The 17,100-nt window shown below is 48.8% G+C and overlaps 1 long non-coding RNA gene across 1 annotated transcript; it reads right to left on the reverse strand.

Moving 5' to 3' along the window:
* Positions 1-881: 881 nt before the first annotated feature.
* Positions 882-3,106, reverse strand: LOC109780696 (uncharacterized). The gene is made up of 2 exons (XR_005759341.3): positions 2,679-3,106; positions 882-1,748 (listed from the first exon to the last, which is right to left on the reverse strand). It is a non-coding gene; the product is annotated as an uncharacterized lncRNA (long non-coding RNA).
* Between the last annotated feature and the right edge of the window lie 13,994 nt (positions 3,107-17,100).

Consider the following 17,100-nt stretch of genomic DNA (forward strand, 5'->3'; position numbering starts at 1 on the left):
TCCAAGACGTCAGGTAAATTTATATTCCGTGACAGCTTTCCAGGACACGTTCTCACCAAGGCTGCCACAATATTCTAACCGGTAAAAAGATCACACCTCACATACATACATACATCGTGCGAAGATGAGCGCCAGATCGAGACGAGAGGGAGAGGGAATCCGCTTTCACAAGGTCGACCAGCTGCTAGTGCCAATCGGCTACTTGTCTCTTCTCCTCGCTTGCCGATCCAGCAAAGAATCTTGATCCAGGAGCATATATTCCTTGACACCACTTGACCGGGTCTTTTGGTATGCAAAACAACAACGAAAGGAGGAGCCTAATGCCGGCCCGCTTTAGCTCCTATGTGAGTGTCGACTCAGCCAATCTAGGTTGCGGTCAGATCGCGGCAACGGTGAAAGCCATGTCCCGAAACTTTGTACTACAGTGAAAACGACCCACCTTTATTTTGAAGTGATGAAAAGAGTGCCCGAGTTGCCAAACAAAAACATGGTCTTCAGGTTTCATTCAGAATGATTCCCGATAGCCAAGTCATTGTAGATGACAGCAATAGTTGTTAAATCCACCGTGGTTTATGGGCAAAAGTTGTTAGATGAAACGAGTCACCTAGTAGTGCTAGTTTTGTCATTGAATGGTCAAAGATTCCAACTAAAAATAGGTAATTATTTGCTCACCAATGGTTCGTACTGAGTACTAGATTCACTATTCATATCAACAACGCAGGTCGTAATCATCGCTATTCAGAGAACATGACAGCCATTCAGGAAAACTCACGTCCCAACAATCAGACGTGCACTGTCAATTCATCCCAGAGGAAAAACTGTTGACAAGCCAGGGAATGATTAAACATCTAATCTGAAGTTGGATACAACGTAAGAGTCGCTTTGGATTCGACCAGTTCACTGTTTGAAACTCACTTTTCTCTTTTGCTATTGCTTCAGCCCATTACACAACTGTTTGCTCAAAACCAGAACCAGGTTGCAAGTTCATTCTGATACAACCAATGACCACATGGTACAGCATAACTAGTGACACATCCAGGAAGCAACAGAAACAAGTACAAACTTGGCACACTTTCAAAAACCTTTGGAAACCTACATCTTTTGCTCCTATCAAGATTCACAGATGGGATCGAGATTAGTACTAGTTAAAACCATACAAAAAATAAAATAGCTCCCTGCACCCCCTATCCCTATGTAAACTTTGATACTTGTGCCTATCCACTTCATCATTGCTGAATAAGGTTTAAGCTTTTGACAAATCAAAGCTCAAACCTTACAGGTAGGTCTTGAATCAAAAGGCTGAAAATCCCCAGATGAACAGAACAAGCCTACTGTAGACCTTACAGGTTTCAAATCTCTGGAATTAGCATCTGCCCTGAAGACAATTCACATCAGACTACAGCAAACGTGCTAAATAAAGCATATGGAGACACATGCAGCTCGTGTATCCTCCCAAAAGAGTCCACCACAATTCCCAGTACCCTGCAGAGTACAGAGCTGCTAGCCAGAGATACGCCCATACTACAAGTAGTAAAATTATATACCAGTATCTATCTACATCAATAAATGTTCTCCACAGTTCAATCAGGCCAAATACTGAATCTACTAGTACCATACACAAGACCTGCCACATGATCCAAATCGAAATTCGCGTCACGACTAGCTAATTCGAACCATCTCATAGCGTACCACGGCCTCCCCTGCAACACAATTTGGGGCGCAACTTGCACCATAGCGTGGCACGAATCCTGACAAAAAATATGGATTAGATCTTGCTTGGCAACAAAAAATCCGTCAGATCAAGCAGGCAACAATTAAAGCTAGGCACCGGATCTAGATCTAGCGAATTTCGCAAATATCAGAGGCACGCCACGGGCACGAGCGAACATACGGAATCGCGCATAAAAATCGGCAGCGAGTAGCAGCAACCAACCACCAGCCTCGGACCGATCGAACCAGCCGAAACCAACGGCGCCAGAGAATCGACCAATTCGGGCGCGGAGAGACGGCGAAAGCGGCGGCGTGGTCGCTGCGCCGGCTCCGATTCACTTGGTGCAAGGCGGGATCCGGCCCGTCGGGGCGGGCTGAGGGTCCCGATCTGCACCAAGCGAGCCCGAGGCGGCGGCGACGGGGAGGGGAGGAGACGAGCGATCGATCCCGATTCGGTTGCTCGGCGTGGGCGGTGGACTTTGGGAGGAGGAAGAGGGGGAGCGTGCTACCTACGGCGACTGGTCGCTGCGTGGAAGGGAAGAGGAGGAGGGGCGCGGGATTTATAGCTGGGGACTGGGGAGGTGGGGATTCGGGAGAGAGCATATTAGGGCGGGGTAGGTGGGGCCGCGCCCGCAGCACGGGCATGTGCGGTTCTCCTCTCCTCTCCGATCAGGTCAGGCCTGCGGCTCTGGAGAAAGGGGATTTTTCCTTTTCTACTACCAAGGATTTGATGCTACTAGTGTGTGTGCATTTGCTTTCCTCCTTGTCTTTTGTGATTCCTTCTCTCACATGATGGTGATATGGATTGATTTTTTTCATATCAAGGATTTCTTTTCCTTTCTTATAATTATTACTAGTTTCCGAATTCATTTGATATCAAGTCACCACTCACCACCTATGTCAAAATTAGCAAATAAAATAAGATCGGTTGTCTATTGTCAAGAATAGAAAGGGGATTTCATGCATACCTCTGCCGATTTGATAGAACCATGAATGTCAACGCATGGGCCGATCTTTAGGGTTCGCCGACCGGCGACCTCTCTAGCCCGACAGATCAGCAATTTAGGGGGAGATGTGTCTGTAAGGGGTTTGACGACTTCTCCGGAGAGTTTGACACTAGATCCGATCAATAGGAGGAAAAATGATGAGTTGTGGAAGAAGACGCGGCGGCAATACTGGAGAGGAGGCTGACTTGAGTGGTATGGTTGGTAGCATCGAGGTTAGCACAGCGAACGAATTGTGGGCTAGGTTTTCAGCTAGAAGAAGAGGTGGGTGGCGGCGGACCTCGGTTGGTAGTGTGGGGTTAGGGATAGTATTTATAGGACAATGTAGATGATGAGAACCGTTGGATTGGATCCAAGGGTTAGTATATGTTCTCTTGTAGGGTTAGGGTTTGTAAGTGAGGGAAGGGCCGGCGGCGGCGGGCCTCGGTTGGGGGTGTGGGGTTAGGGATAGAGAGGGTATGTATAGAGCGGCGTAAATGATGAGACTCATTATCCAAGGGTTAGCATATGTTCTCTTGTAGGGATAGGGTTTGTAAGGAAGGGAAGGGTCGGCGGCGGCAAACTAATTTCTATTGTTGCTAGGTGGAGATTTGGCCAAAAATCATATTGGGTCTTATTTAGTGGATACCCATATTTTATTTCGTTTTGTGAGGGATCCATCTTTTATTCTTAAGATTATTGTTTTGTAAGTTAGGACATTGTTGCCAATTTATCGGGAAAACAAACCTCTAGACAAATAATCGAACTGAGTGCCTCAAAAGAACTAATATTGATAATGCTTGTTTTTTTTATAAATATGATAGTGCACAATATATCTTGGGCTAGAAAGCGAGTATAAAACAAATGGATTGGATCCCATCGAGTCTACTATATTTGGAAACAATGATGCTTGTCGCACTTAAAATGGAAATTAGCGGTCATCGCCTTGAAAGGAATTCTATATTTTTGTCAAATAGTACAAAGATTTGCCCAAACGTGTGATTTAACTTATTTTCTTGCCATAACCAGATTTTGGAGTTAAAAATCCATAGTCCTTTCAATTTCTAAGGCATTGAGACATTTCTCATGATAAAACATCGACCGATTATTTCACGTAACCTTCCAACTAGTAGCAAAATACCCAAGCATTGATATGGAAATGAGACATCAAGTGGAGGTACTTATGTTGTGAGCATCAGAGCATGAGTGTCATGCTAAAATGTATATAACCTCATGGCAAGCGTCGACATCTTAGCTTTTATTTGTTAACTGTCGGGCCCGTGGGACTGGGGGTACCCAGGGCCATCTGCCTGCGGCCCAGGGCGCAGCACCAGTAGAGGGCGCAAGCTGGACCAACGTCAAGGCTTCATGAGAAAGGCCCTCGTGAGGACCCCTCCTCGCGAGGCACGCACCGTCAAGCTCCACCAGTGGCCTCGCGAGGCTCTCTCGTGAGGCGGCTTCCTGAGGCTGCCTCCCGAGGCCCCTCGCGGTGGCGTGCAGATCAAGGATCAGGCAGAGTAGTCACATGACCCTGGTGCTTCACGTGGGTGATGCGTGTGGCGACGAGCGGAGCCAGAAGGGCGACAGCAGGCGCAGATAGGGAGGTTTTCCTCGTTCATCCTAAGGGAGCAAGGACATCATGTCGGTTCCCAAAGCAAGCCCCAAAGGTTGCCACTTTGGTGCAAGAAGACCAGGACAGCGGGCTCACCAGGACAGAGGTCATCACCGAGCCCACCGGCGTGTCATGGTAGGGAGCTTTAGCAGGCGAAGACCACCTTTAGTCAGGATAAGTTGTACTCTTGTTCCCCTTCAAAATTTGTTGTTGTGGCAACCCTTCCCGCCTAGAGTTTTCGGGGGAAGAGGACTAGGGCAAGTATAAGTATAAGCTAGACTCCATCGTAGAAAGGGGGTGGAGACCCGGGAGATCCCTTGAGCGATCCGAGCCTCCCGAGGCAGTTCGTCTTCGTTGTACACACATACTCAACCTCCCTCGTGAGGCAATGCACACAAAGCAGGAGTAGGGTCTTACACCGCAAGGTGGCCCGAACCTGGGTAAATTGTCGTGTCTGCGTTCTTCTTTCATTTGGCTCGAGCACTGGTTGCTTGTATCTGCGTTGGTAATTCCCCGAAGAGGAGAGGATGATGCAACACACCAACGGTAAGTATTTCCCTCAGTTATGAAACCAAGGTTATCAATCTAGTAGGAGAACCAAGCAACACTATGTAAACAACACCTACACACAAACCACAAAACTTGCAACCCAACGCGTAAGAGGTCTTGTCAATCCCTCCTCTATATTGAGATAGATTAAATTGTATGAGATTGAATAAATAGAGCAAAAACACAAAATAAAATAAAAAAAATAAAAGGTGCAACAAGGTATTTTTGGATTTTTGGATTAATATATCTGAAAATATTATGATAGGAAATAGACGCGGGGGCCGTAGATTTCACTAGAGGCTTCTCTCGAGAAAATAGCATACGGTGGGTAAACAAATTACGGTTAGGCAATTTATAGCAGAGCAAATAATTATGATGATATCCAAGGCAATGGTCATGTATATAGGCATCACGTCCAAGATTAGTAGACCGACTCTTGCCTGCATCTACTACCATTACTCCACACACCGACCGCTATATAGCATGCATCTAGTGTATTAAGTTCATGGAAAAACGGAGTAATGCAATAAGAACGATGACATGATGTAGACAAGATCTAATCATGTAGGAATAGACCCCATCTTTTTATTCTTAATGGGAACCATACATGTGTGTCATGTCTCCTTCTGCCACTGAGATTGAGCACCGCAAGATCGAACCCATCACAAAGCACCCCTTCCCATGGCAAGAAAAATCAATCTAGTTGGCCAAACCAAACCAAAGTTTCAAAGAAGAAATACAAGGCTATAACAATCATGCATAAGAGAGTTCAACAATGACTCAAATAATATTCATGGATAGACTGATCATAAACTCACAATTCATCGGATCCCAACAAACACACCGCAAAAAGTCATTACATCAAATAAATCTCCAAGAACATCGAGGAGAACATTGTATTGAAGATCAAAAAGAGATAAGAAGCCATCTAGCTACTGCCTACGGACTCGTATGTCTGTGATGCACTACTCACGCATCATCGGATGGGCAAGGGTGATGATGAAGAACCCCTCCATGATCATTGACCCCTTCGGCAGAGTGCCGGAAAAGGCCTCTAGATTGGATCTCGTGGTTCTGGAACTAGCGGCGGCTGGAATTGTGTTTCGTTGACTCCCCTAGGTTTTTGGGGATTTTAGAATATTTATAGAGCTAATAATCGGTGGAGAAGCCTCCCGTGGGTCCGTGGGACCGGGGGTACCCAGGTCCGTCTGCCTGCGGGCCAGGGTAGAACACCAGCAAAGGGCCCAAGTTGGCCCAACGTCAAGGCTTCTTGAGCAAGGCCCTCGCGAGGACCCCCTCCTCGCGAGGCGTGCACCGTCAAGCTCCTTCAGCGGCCTCGCGAGGCCCTCGCAGAGGCGTGTAGATCAAGGATCAGACAGAGGAGTCACACAGCCCTGCTGCTTCACGTGGGTGATGTGCGTGGCGACGAGCAGAGCTAGAAGGGCGCCAGCAGGCACAGATAGGGAGGTTTTCCACTTTCGTGCTAAGGGAGTAAGGACAGCGCGTCGGTTCCCAAAGCAAGCCCCAAAGGTTGCCACTTTGGTGCAAGAAGACTAGGACAGCGGGCTTGCTAGGACTGAGGTCATCACCGAGCCCACCGGTGCGTCATGGTAGGGAGCTTTAGCAGGCGAAGACCACCTTTAGTCAGGATAAGTTGTATCTTGTTCCCCTTCAAAATTGGTCGTTGTGGCAACCCTTCTCGCCTAGAATTTTCAGGGGAAGAGGACTAGGGCCAGTATAAGTATAGGCTAGACTTCACCGTAGAAAGGGGGTGGTGACCCGGGAGACCCCTCGAGCGATCCGAGCCTCCCGAGGCAGTTCATCTTCCTTGTACACACATACTCGACCTCCCTCGCGAGGCAATCCACACAAAGCAGGAGTAGGGTCTTACACCGCTAGGTGGCCCGAACTTGGGTAAACTATCATGTCTGCATTCTTCTTTCGTTTGGCTTGAGCACGCCGGAGCATCGCTGTGAGGCAGTGGGCAACGAGCTGGAGCGTAGCGAAGTTCTGTGAGCACACCCCAGATTTCAAACCTTTCTTGGGTCCCTGGAGCCCCGATTCTGTCATTAACCACTATGCACCTATTTGGTTTCTTCTTTCCATTCGCACATCTTCTTTTTGTAGGATTGTTTGTGAGTCTAGAGGGGGTGATACTTATCTCAATTCAGATAGGATCCTTGTAATATCATCTCTTTTTTCCTAGAGACCCTAGGTTTTATCGAACCATAGGAAGTATGGTGCTAGTGAGGGACATTCAACAAGTTCTTATTGTCTCAATTGTTCTCTGTTTTGCCCGATCAAACGTTGCAAGTAATTAGCAACACAAATTACTACGAAAATGGGAGAGTTGTAAAGAATAACAAAGAAATAGACCAAGGCAAAGGATTGTCACGGGCAAACTCGTACGTGTGCATGGGATCATAAGATAAATAAATAACCATTTACATGATAAAATAAAGATATAAATAAATCACAATCGGTAAGTGAAACAAATTGAAGTGACACTCCAAATATACTTGATAATGTCAAGTTTAAACTTAGAAAAATGTGGGTGTAAAACATGCTCATCAGGTGAATAGATAATCAACCAATCTAGACAATTCTAAGGTTGCGATTTTAACAAATAACCTATGGTTACCTAAAACAACGTACACATGCAATTATAAGAAACTGAGAGTAGAAGCAACATGCAAAAGAGTGAGGAGTTAGGGATAGAGATCACAAACAAAAGGATTCATCCCGAGGTCCAGATGGGTGATTCGGTCTTGCTCCATATCGGTGGAGATTTGTACGCATAGTCCTAACACAAATGAAGGTCTTGATATTGACCACATACGTCGATGACAGAGGTCATATACACCAAGTCTGGGGCACAAAGCCCTAGGTGGACCTATCCACCATGGCCACCACACAAGGAAGTCTTAGTCGAATGGATCTTCGCTTGAAGGAGGTGATATCAATGGCTTCAGAAACTTATTGAATTATCCATAACTTTAAGGCTTCGAAGCACACCTAGCCGATTTAGGAGGCGCGCACCCTCTAAAAGTAAAAAAGAAATTTGGTTTCTTAGTGATGAATCCCTTGATTGTGCTCGGTAGACAATTTCCTCTTTTCTCAAACTCCCATAGGATGGATCTATTGGGTTGGAGAGATTGGAGATCTCATAGGATAAGAGTGGAAACCATGGTGAACAAGGGCTCTTGAAACTTGGAACATATTGAGAATGCTTTTCACAAGATGGGAGGTTGATGGGGTACATATATGTTGGATCTAGAACATGACCGTTACAAGCTAAATTACATGGCATAGAGGTTACTGGCATTTCTGTAGGTTTAGAACGTGTTTGGATCCAGAACAATTAGACCTCGGAGGGTCTGACAAGATTATACTTCAATGTCTTTGTATCCAAAGAGTGACATGTCCACAAAGGCATGAAGGCTTTCGGATGAAGACCATTAAGAGGGTCAGAATTGAACTTAGAGTCTTGGATAGTTCACGGAAGCCAACTTAGAGGCTCTAACCACACACCATTCAAAGTTCCAAACTATATGGGGATCAGGATCGAGGAGATAGAGTCTATAGGGGGGGGGGTGAATAGACACTTAACAAGGCAAAGGTGCAGTTTTTAGTTTTCTTGATAATGAGGCACATTTTAGCACTAGTTAAGTTACCGATACTTCCTACACATGCATATCTAGAGATAGGGTAGCAGAATAGTAACAACATGCATATCTAGAGATGTGAAGATCAAATGCAATGAAGACAAAGTGATTTTTGGCATGGTTCCGATAGGTGGTGCTATGGTACATCCACGTTGATGGAGACTTCAACCCATGGAGGGTAACGACTATGCGAGTCCACGGAGGGCTCCACCCATGAAGGGTCCGTGAAAAAGAAACCTTGTCTATTCCACCATTGCTTATGCCCATGAAGAACTAGCCTCACTCGGGGTAGATCTTCATGAAGTAGGTGATCTCCTTGCCCTTACAAACTCCTTGGTTCAACTCCACATGATCTTGGAGGCTCCCAAGTGACACCTAACCAATCAAGGAGACACCACTCTCTAAAAGGTAATAGATATTTGTTGTTGATCATGAACTCCTTGCTCTTGTGCTTCAAAATATAGTCTCCTCAACAGTCAATCACTCTCTCATGGATTTGACTTGGGTAGGAGAAGGATTGGAGTGGAAAGGAACTTGGGGAGGCTAGAAATCAAGCTTCAAATGGTTGGATTGGAATGCCTTGATCTCAACACAAGTGTAGGTGGTTCTCTCTAAAAAATGGACATGGGAAGTGTAGTTTAGTTCTGGTGGCTCTCTCTGAGAGTGAGTGGTGGTGGAGGGGTATATATAGCCATCACCAAAAATCCAACCGTTACAAACTTTATGCATGACTCGGTGACACCGAAGAGAATTCTCGGTGAGACCGAACAATGTAAAAGATTCAAATGTTAGGCTTTTCGTTGAGACCGAACGAATCCACTTGGTGAGACCTATTAGCGATGACCTAAGCAGAACCTCGTCTTGGTAGTTTCGATCATTTCAACTTGGTAATTCTGAAATGACTTTGACTGGGTACAGAAACTTGGTCACTGCACTTTGGTGGGACCGAATGCCATCTCGGTTGTACTGAGTTTCGAGGGTTTGGCTTATGGCTCTGTCTTGAGTAATTCGATGGGTCCGGGTATGTGTGTTTCACTGGGACCAAGTTTGACTACGGATTTTTGACAGATGGAAATGTGGTAAAGTGGTTGAGGGCTTTTAGAGCAATATCTTCAAGCACTTTGAGCAATTGAGTCATGACCAAAACCTCATCCCCTTTTAATAGTATTGACTTTCCTATGGACTCAATGTGATATTTGATCACTTAACCAAAAATGAAGAGTCTTGAAGCTTTTGCCAATGTATACCCTTAGCATTTTGAGGGATCCACAATCACATTTCCTTGCCATGCCAATGTTGAACTTTCCTGAAATATACTAGATAAAAGTGTTAGTCCAAAAGCATGTATGTTGTCATATATTAGAGCATCTCCAGCCGTTGCCCCCCCCCCCCAGGAGGCATACAAATCGCCGCCTGGGGGCGAGCTGGCGGTAGAATCGGCTTTGGGGGCGGTTGGGCATCCAGTCGTCGCCCCCAGGCACTGATATCGGCCCATTCCTGGCCACCTTTCGGCCCACTTTCGGCGAAAGATGGCCCGACATCGACGCGAATCGGCCCATATTCGGCGTGGTTTTTGTGTCACATATTCATCAAAGCAAATCAATAAAAATCAAAACAGTTCAACAAATAGTTCAATACAAATTATATAGTTTAAGAAATACAAACTTATATTTCATCACACGTCGAGCTAGGCGTCGCCCTTGATCCTCCATAGGTGCTCCACCAGATCCTGCTGAAGTTGTTGATGCACCTGTGGGTCTCGGATCTCCTGACGCATATTGAGGTAGTCAGTCTAGGTTGCCGGTAGCTGGTGATCAACTTCGGCTAGAGGACCCTGCCTGTAGTATGGTTCAGTGTCAAACACTGGCTCTTCATGGTCGCTCTCAATGATCATGTTGTGCAAGATGACACAGCAAGTCATGATCTCCCACATTTGATCTTTCGACCAGGTCTGAGCAGGGTACCGGACAACAGCAAATCAAGATTGGGGCACACCAAATGCCCGCTCGACATCCTTCCTGCAAGCCTCATGCACCTTGGCAAAGTGGGACTTCTTGCCTCCTAGCACAGCGTTTGAGATAGTATTCACAAATGTAGACCATCTCGGATAGATGCCATCAGCTAGGTAGTACCCCTTGTTGGAGTGCCGCCCATTGACCTCGAAGTTCACCGGAGGAGAATGACCTTCAACAAGCTTGGCAAAGATAGGGGAGCACTGCAGCACGTTGATGTCATTGTGAGTTCCTGGCATACCAAAGAAGGAGTGCCAAATCCAGAGGTCCTGTGTGGCCACCGCCTCAAGTACCACACTGCAACCGCCTTTGTACATCCCCTGCCAAGTAAATGGGCAGTTCCTACATTTCCAATGCATGCAGTTGATGCTTCCAAGCATCCCAGGAAATCCTCTTGCTGTATTCTGTGCTAGGATCCGAGCAGTGTCTTCTGCATTGGGTGTTCACAAGTATTGCGGTCCAAACAGTGCCACCACTACCTTGCAGAACTTCTATAAACACTCAATGGTGGTGGACTCGGCCATGCGCCCATAGTCATCGAGTGAATCCCAGGGAGCTCCGTATGCAAGCATCCTCATCGCTGTCGTGCACTTCTGGATTGAGGTGAATCCAAGTTTGCCGGTGCAATCCTTCTTGCACTTGAAGTAGCTGTCAAAATCCCGGATGGAATTCACAATCCTGAGGAAAAGCTTTCGACTCATCCGATAACGGCGCCAAAATACTTTGTCGCCGTGTAGTAGAGCGTCGGCGAAGTAGTCGGAGTAGAGCATGTAGTAGCCTTCGAGACGATGCTGGTTCTTTGCTTTCATCCGCCCCGGCGCCGAGCCACCTCGCCGCGGCTTTTCATTGCTCGCCAGCAGGCCGACGAGGGCGGCGAGGACCATGAGATGTTCTTCTTCCTGAACGTCGGCATCGGCTTCCTCCTCCAGCAGCGCGGCGAGCGCCTCCTGTCGTCCGAGTCCATTGTCAAGGCAGGAAAATCGCCGAACACCTTGCGGGCGTGGTGGGTGTGCACCCGCCGGTAGACTGCCCCTCCGCAGCCGGAACGCCGGAAAAATCGCTCAGACGATGGTGGAGAGGCTGCCTCGACGAAACCTCTACTCTTTTTTCGACGGGGAATCCTATCTAGCGGTGGTGGGCGGTGGGCGGCGCCGGGATCAACCGGGTGGTGGCCGAGTGCGCGGGGGGTGGGAGGTGAATCTGGACGAAAGGCTTGACTTTTCGCCTGATGGTGTGGGCCAGGCATGCTTTTCCCTTGCGCCAGAGCCCCCAAGCGCCCCCAGTGCGTCGGGTTCGGCCTGCGATCGCCGAGCCCAAAAATGGGCAACCTGGGGGCGCGACTGGGGCATTTTTTCGGCGCCGGCACAGAAAAAGTCGCCTGGGGGGCCTGTTGGGGGCGCGGCTGGAGATGCTCTTACCAAGACCACCAAGGGAGCAAATGTGCTTTCAGGATCCTGTGATATTGCTATTGAATGATCTCGGAATATTCAGACGAGTATCACTAAGATGGTCTGAATGAGACTTTGAATTCAAACATAATTGGCTTAGAGGTTATCAAATACAAGTCAAGGTACTACATTTCAGCAATAAGTTTTTGTAGCATTTCGGGCACGCGTGATTTTACCGTGCGGGCAACCAAGGCCTATGCCCGGGCTTGAGTGCTCCCAATTTTAAGGAGATGGACTTAGTCGCTGAAAACATACGATGTTTGGGCGTTGCCACGTTGGGCGCTAAGTGTTGTTTTGCCTTTTGGGCTTACTCATTCCACGATAGGCCCATAAATTTACTTTCTTGCATGGGCCACATCAGGTAGTCTGCTCGTGCAAACAAAGAGAATGTGAAATGATTGATCAGGTCATTAGGTTGTTGGTTGCATCCTCTCCTCACCCGTTCTTCCTCCTTGCTCGCATGTTTCATGTGCCACTCCGGGCGACCCACGACATATCCTACTAACTAGAAACTCCATGTTAGAGGCGGAAGTCGATGAGTTGGACTGGTAGAGTGATACGTCTCCAACGTATCTATAATTTTTGATTGTTACATGCTGTTATATTATCATTCTTGGATGTTCTACAATCATTTTATAGCAACTTTATATCATTTTTTGGGACTAACCCATTGACATAGTGCCCAGTGCCAGTTGATGTTTTTTGCTTGTTTTTTATTTCATAGGAAATCAATACTGTTGAGGATATAACCCTTGGAGTCACCCGCCAGGAGGGGCCGGGCTACTCCTAGTGGTCATCACGAGAAGCCCGGCGCCAAGCTTAAAGACGGCGGGCCAAAGATGGGCTTAAGACCCGGGGATGGCTTAAGGCCCGTAGTTACAACCGCCAGTATGGTAGGACTTGTAGTGTAAGGCAAGGATAGTTGAGAGTCCGAGCCGGACACTCTTATGAGCCGGCCGGGACTCTGAGAGCGGCTGGGCGTCAACCTCTTTATGTAAAGGGACGACCCGGCGGCGGTTTAAGGACAAGAAAAGGTCTCGTCGAGAGCCAGGCATAGCAATCAAGCTCCCTGCTCATCAAAACCCTATCAATACCACCTCAACTGGACGTAGGCTTTTACCTTGACCGTAAGGGGCCGAACCAGTATAACCCTTGTGTTCCTTGTCCCGTTTAACCCCTTTAAGCTTCCTAGTTGCGATGGCTCCACGACTAAGTCCTAGCTCGAGGACATCTGCCGTGACAATTCCACGACAGTTGGCACCCACCGTGGGGCTTGCGCACGGTGGATTTGAGTTCTTGAAGGGCAGCTTCGAAGGGCTCAAGGGATACGCTATGGGCCGGATGACCAAGAGTCGTCGCGGCAAGCTCTACATCGACGATGCAAACTGGGGCCCCGACGTCGGCTCAATTGAGTACGGGTACCGGGTCCCCTTCGGCGGAATTCACATCTTCATTGGCAAGATTGATGAGCCGGGCCCTGAGCCGGATCTCTGCGCCGATCTCATCGAGACGGCTCAGCGTGCACGATCCGCCCGGGCCCTACCTGCCTTGAAGCATGCTTTTGTGGGATGTATCCATGGAGGGCTCTCTGATGGATCTGGATCTGGTGATGAGACGGCCGCCGGCTCTGACGGCGAGTCGTCCACAGATGAGTCAAACTTGTTGTATCAACTTCAAGATGGCAGGCTCATGGGTTGTTCCGATGGTGACAGTATTCCGGACCCGTTTGAGCCGCCGAGCCGGGTTGGAATCTTCATGGCTGGTGCACAGCCTGTTCAGAACCCTACCGCTGGGTCGGGAAACCCGGTGCCCTCGCCGGCTCAGGTGCTGATGGATCTCACGGACAAGATGACGGCCCTGTTGACCGCCACAGTTGACCCGGCGGATCAAGCTCAGCATGACGCGGAGGTGGCGCAGCTAAAGTTAGACCTAGTGAAAGCCAAGGAGGATCTGGCAGCGGAAGGGATCAGGATGGCTGCGGAGAGGGCGGCTCTCGACGCCCAGACTCAGTTGATTCAGGCGCAGTCCTTCCGGCTCACGATGGATCAGAACGCGTCCAATGAGTTCATGAGAAGGAGGCATCAAAAGGCCCAATCTCGACTCCCTCCGGTCTACGATCCTCGAAACCTCTTCAACACGCCAGGTGCAGGGTCTAGTAACCCGCCAGGGATCATAGTGCCCGGATCTGGGACCCCTGTTCAGCCACAAGTGATGGGGCCTCCCCGGGTGAACCCTGCCCCGCCTCAGTATGTGCCAATACCACCGGGTCATTATGCTAACCCGTTGGAGAACATGGTCGCCGCAGCAGCACGGCTGGCGGCTCTCCCAATTGATGGCGACTCTCCAACGGCTATTGAAACCCGCCGGGTCAGAGAACTCCTTCAGACAGCGCTGGCGCAGCAAGAGGCGTACTCTTACAACCGGGACAGGATCCACTCAACCCCTCGTCCAGGCCGGAGCCCGAGTTATAGCAGACACATGGTCTCAGCGACCGGCTCAAGTAATGTCCGACGCCATGACCCGCCCCCTGGCCATGGCCCGGCTCATAACGGAGCCTTTCACGCAACAGACCAAGACAGAGCGCGGCAAGAGGCGGAGCAAGTGCCTTAGTTGACGGCTTACCAGGCACCCCCGGCTTATCCGACGACTTCCGTCGACGTAGGTATCCCTACGAGGACTGGAGGTGTCCCTTGTTTAGTGCCGGCTCTCCGCAATGAACGTCTGCCCAAGGACTTCAAAGGGCCTAGGAAGGTGCCTAATTACATGGCTGACTTGCAACCCGGAGCCTGGATCGAGAGTTACGAGATGGCCATGGAATTGCTGGAGGTCAGTGAAGCGGCGATGGCCAAGTACTTCACCATGATGTTAGATGGGACTGCCCACACTTGGTTGAAAGGGCTACCACCGAATTCCATCGGGTCTTGGGCTGAGCTGAAAGCCCGGTTCATCCAAAACTTCAAGGATACCTGTAGGCAGTCTATGTCAATTGTGGATTTGACTAACTGTAAACAGCAGGAGGGTGAGTCTACGACGCATTGGGTTCGCTGGGTCAAAGCGATCATACATTCATCCGATAAGATGGATGCCGGCTCTGCAGTCTTAATGTTGGAGCAGAACTGTCATTTCCTGCCCCTGAAGATGAAACTCGGGCGGCTTAAGCGCGACTGCAATGATATGGGTATGCTGATGGTGGCTCTCGTCAAGTATGCCGACTCTGATAATACCAAGGACCCCGCTTCAGATGATGAAAGGACAGGGAAGGGAAAGAAGAACGGCAATGGCAAGGGTCCTCAGCATAACCCGGGGAACCAAGGAGGTGGCAAGCGTAAGGCCGACGACAGCCTAGAGTTCGTGGCCAACACCAGCTCACAGGGTAATAACCAGCGACGCAAGGGGAGGCCACCTCCCCGAGCCGGCGGGTCAGGCCCGACGCTGGAGCAGCTGTTGAATGAGCCTTGTCCAAGGCACGGCTCTAGGGAGAAGCCAGCTACTCATTTATGGAAGGATTGCGCGATCATGAAAGCCTTTAAGAATTCCAATGCCTTTAATAGCAACAATGGCCCGGGCGGCGGTTCAGGCGCTGGCAGCTTTCATGGCCCGGGCGGCGGCTCAAATTCTAATCCACAAAACGGTCAAGGGGGCTTTAATCAGCAGTCTGGCCAGGGTCATCAACAGCAGCGGGGGGTTATCAGACCAATCCGAAGCAGCTTAATGGTGGACAATATCATGTATTTACCACCAGTCTGTGTAAGCGAGATCAGAAGCTTCATAAGAGGGTTGTGAATGCTGTTGAGCCGGCGGTTCCACGCTATTTAAGATGGTCTGAGCAGCCTATCATGTGGAGTAGGGAGGATCACCCTCCCCGGGTTGATAATCCGGGTAACTTGGCCATGGTGGTGGCTCCTCAGGTGGGAGGATATAAGTTCACTAAGGTGCTCATGGATGGAGGCAGCAGCATCAACATCCTCTATTATGAGACTTTCAGTCATATGGGGTTGATTGATAAGAACCTCAGCCAATCAAACACTATTTTCCATGGTGTGGTGCCTGGTAAGTCGGCTTATCCAATTGGCAAGGTCGAGTTGTAAGTGGCCTTTGGAGACGAGTACAACTACAGGGTGGAAAAATTGACCTTTGAGGTGGTCAAGATAAGAAGTCCGTATCATGCCATATTTGGGCGACCGGCTTACGCCAAGTTCATGGCACGGCCGTGTTACGTGTATTTACAGCTCAAGATGCCGGGTCACAATGGGACCATTACGGTTCATGGTAGCCGAAAGGTGGCCTTGGAGTGTGAGGAAGGCGATGCAGCTTATGCAGAATCTGTTTGTGCAACAGAGGAGTTGAAATTTTACAAAGACAATGTTGACCCAACAGATATGACCTCTCTGAAAAAGCTGACTACGGAGCATGAGCCGGCAATGAAATTTAAGTCGGCTGATGAGACTAAACTTGTTGATTTCGTTCCAGGCGATTCATCTCAGCAGTTTAGCATCAGTGCCAATCTGGATCCAAAATAGGAAAGCGCGCTCATCGAGTTCATCCGTGAGAATAGGGACATTTTTGCATGGAAACCTTCTGACATGCCAGGTGTACCTAGAGAACTCGCTGAGCACACTCTCAATGTTGATCCGAAGTTTAAGCCGGTCAGGCAATTCCTTCGGCGGTTTAATGAAGAGAGGCAGAAAGCTACTGGTGAAGAGGTGGCCCGGCTCTTGGCGGTCGGGTTTATTGTTGAAGTCTTTCACCCAGAGTGGTTAGCTAACCCGGTGCTCGTGCTCAAGAAGAATGGCACCTGGCGGATGTGTGTGGACTACACGGACTTGAACAAGGCATGCCCGGCTGATCCTTTTGCCCTTCCCCGTATTGATCAAATCATTGATGCTACGGCGGGTTGCGAGTGCTTAAGTTTCTTGGATGCTTATTCTGGATACCATCAGATTAAAATGGCAGTTAAGGACCAGGAGAAGACGGCGTTCATTACTCCCTTTGGAGCCTTCTGCTATGTGTCTATGCCCTTTGGACTCAAGAGTGCACAGGCGACTTATCAGCGTTGCGTGTAGAACTGTCTTCATAACCAGATTGGGCGCAATGTTCATGCTTATGTGGATGATATTGTGG

This window comes from Aegilops tauschii, chromosome 6 (genome assembly GCF_002575655.3).
Source record: "Aegilops tauschii subsp. strangulata cultivar AL8/78 chromosome 6, Aet v6.0, whole genome shotgun sequence".
NCBI lineage: Eukaryota > Viridiplantae > Streptophyta > Magnoliopsida > Poales > Poaceae > Aegilops > Aegilops tauschii.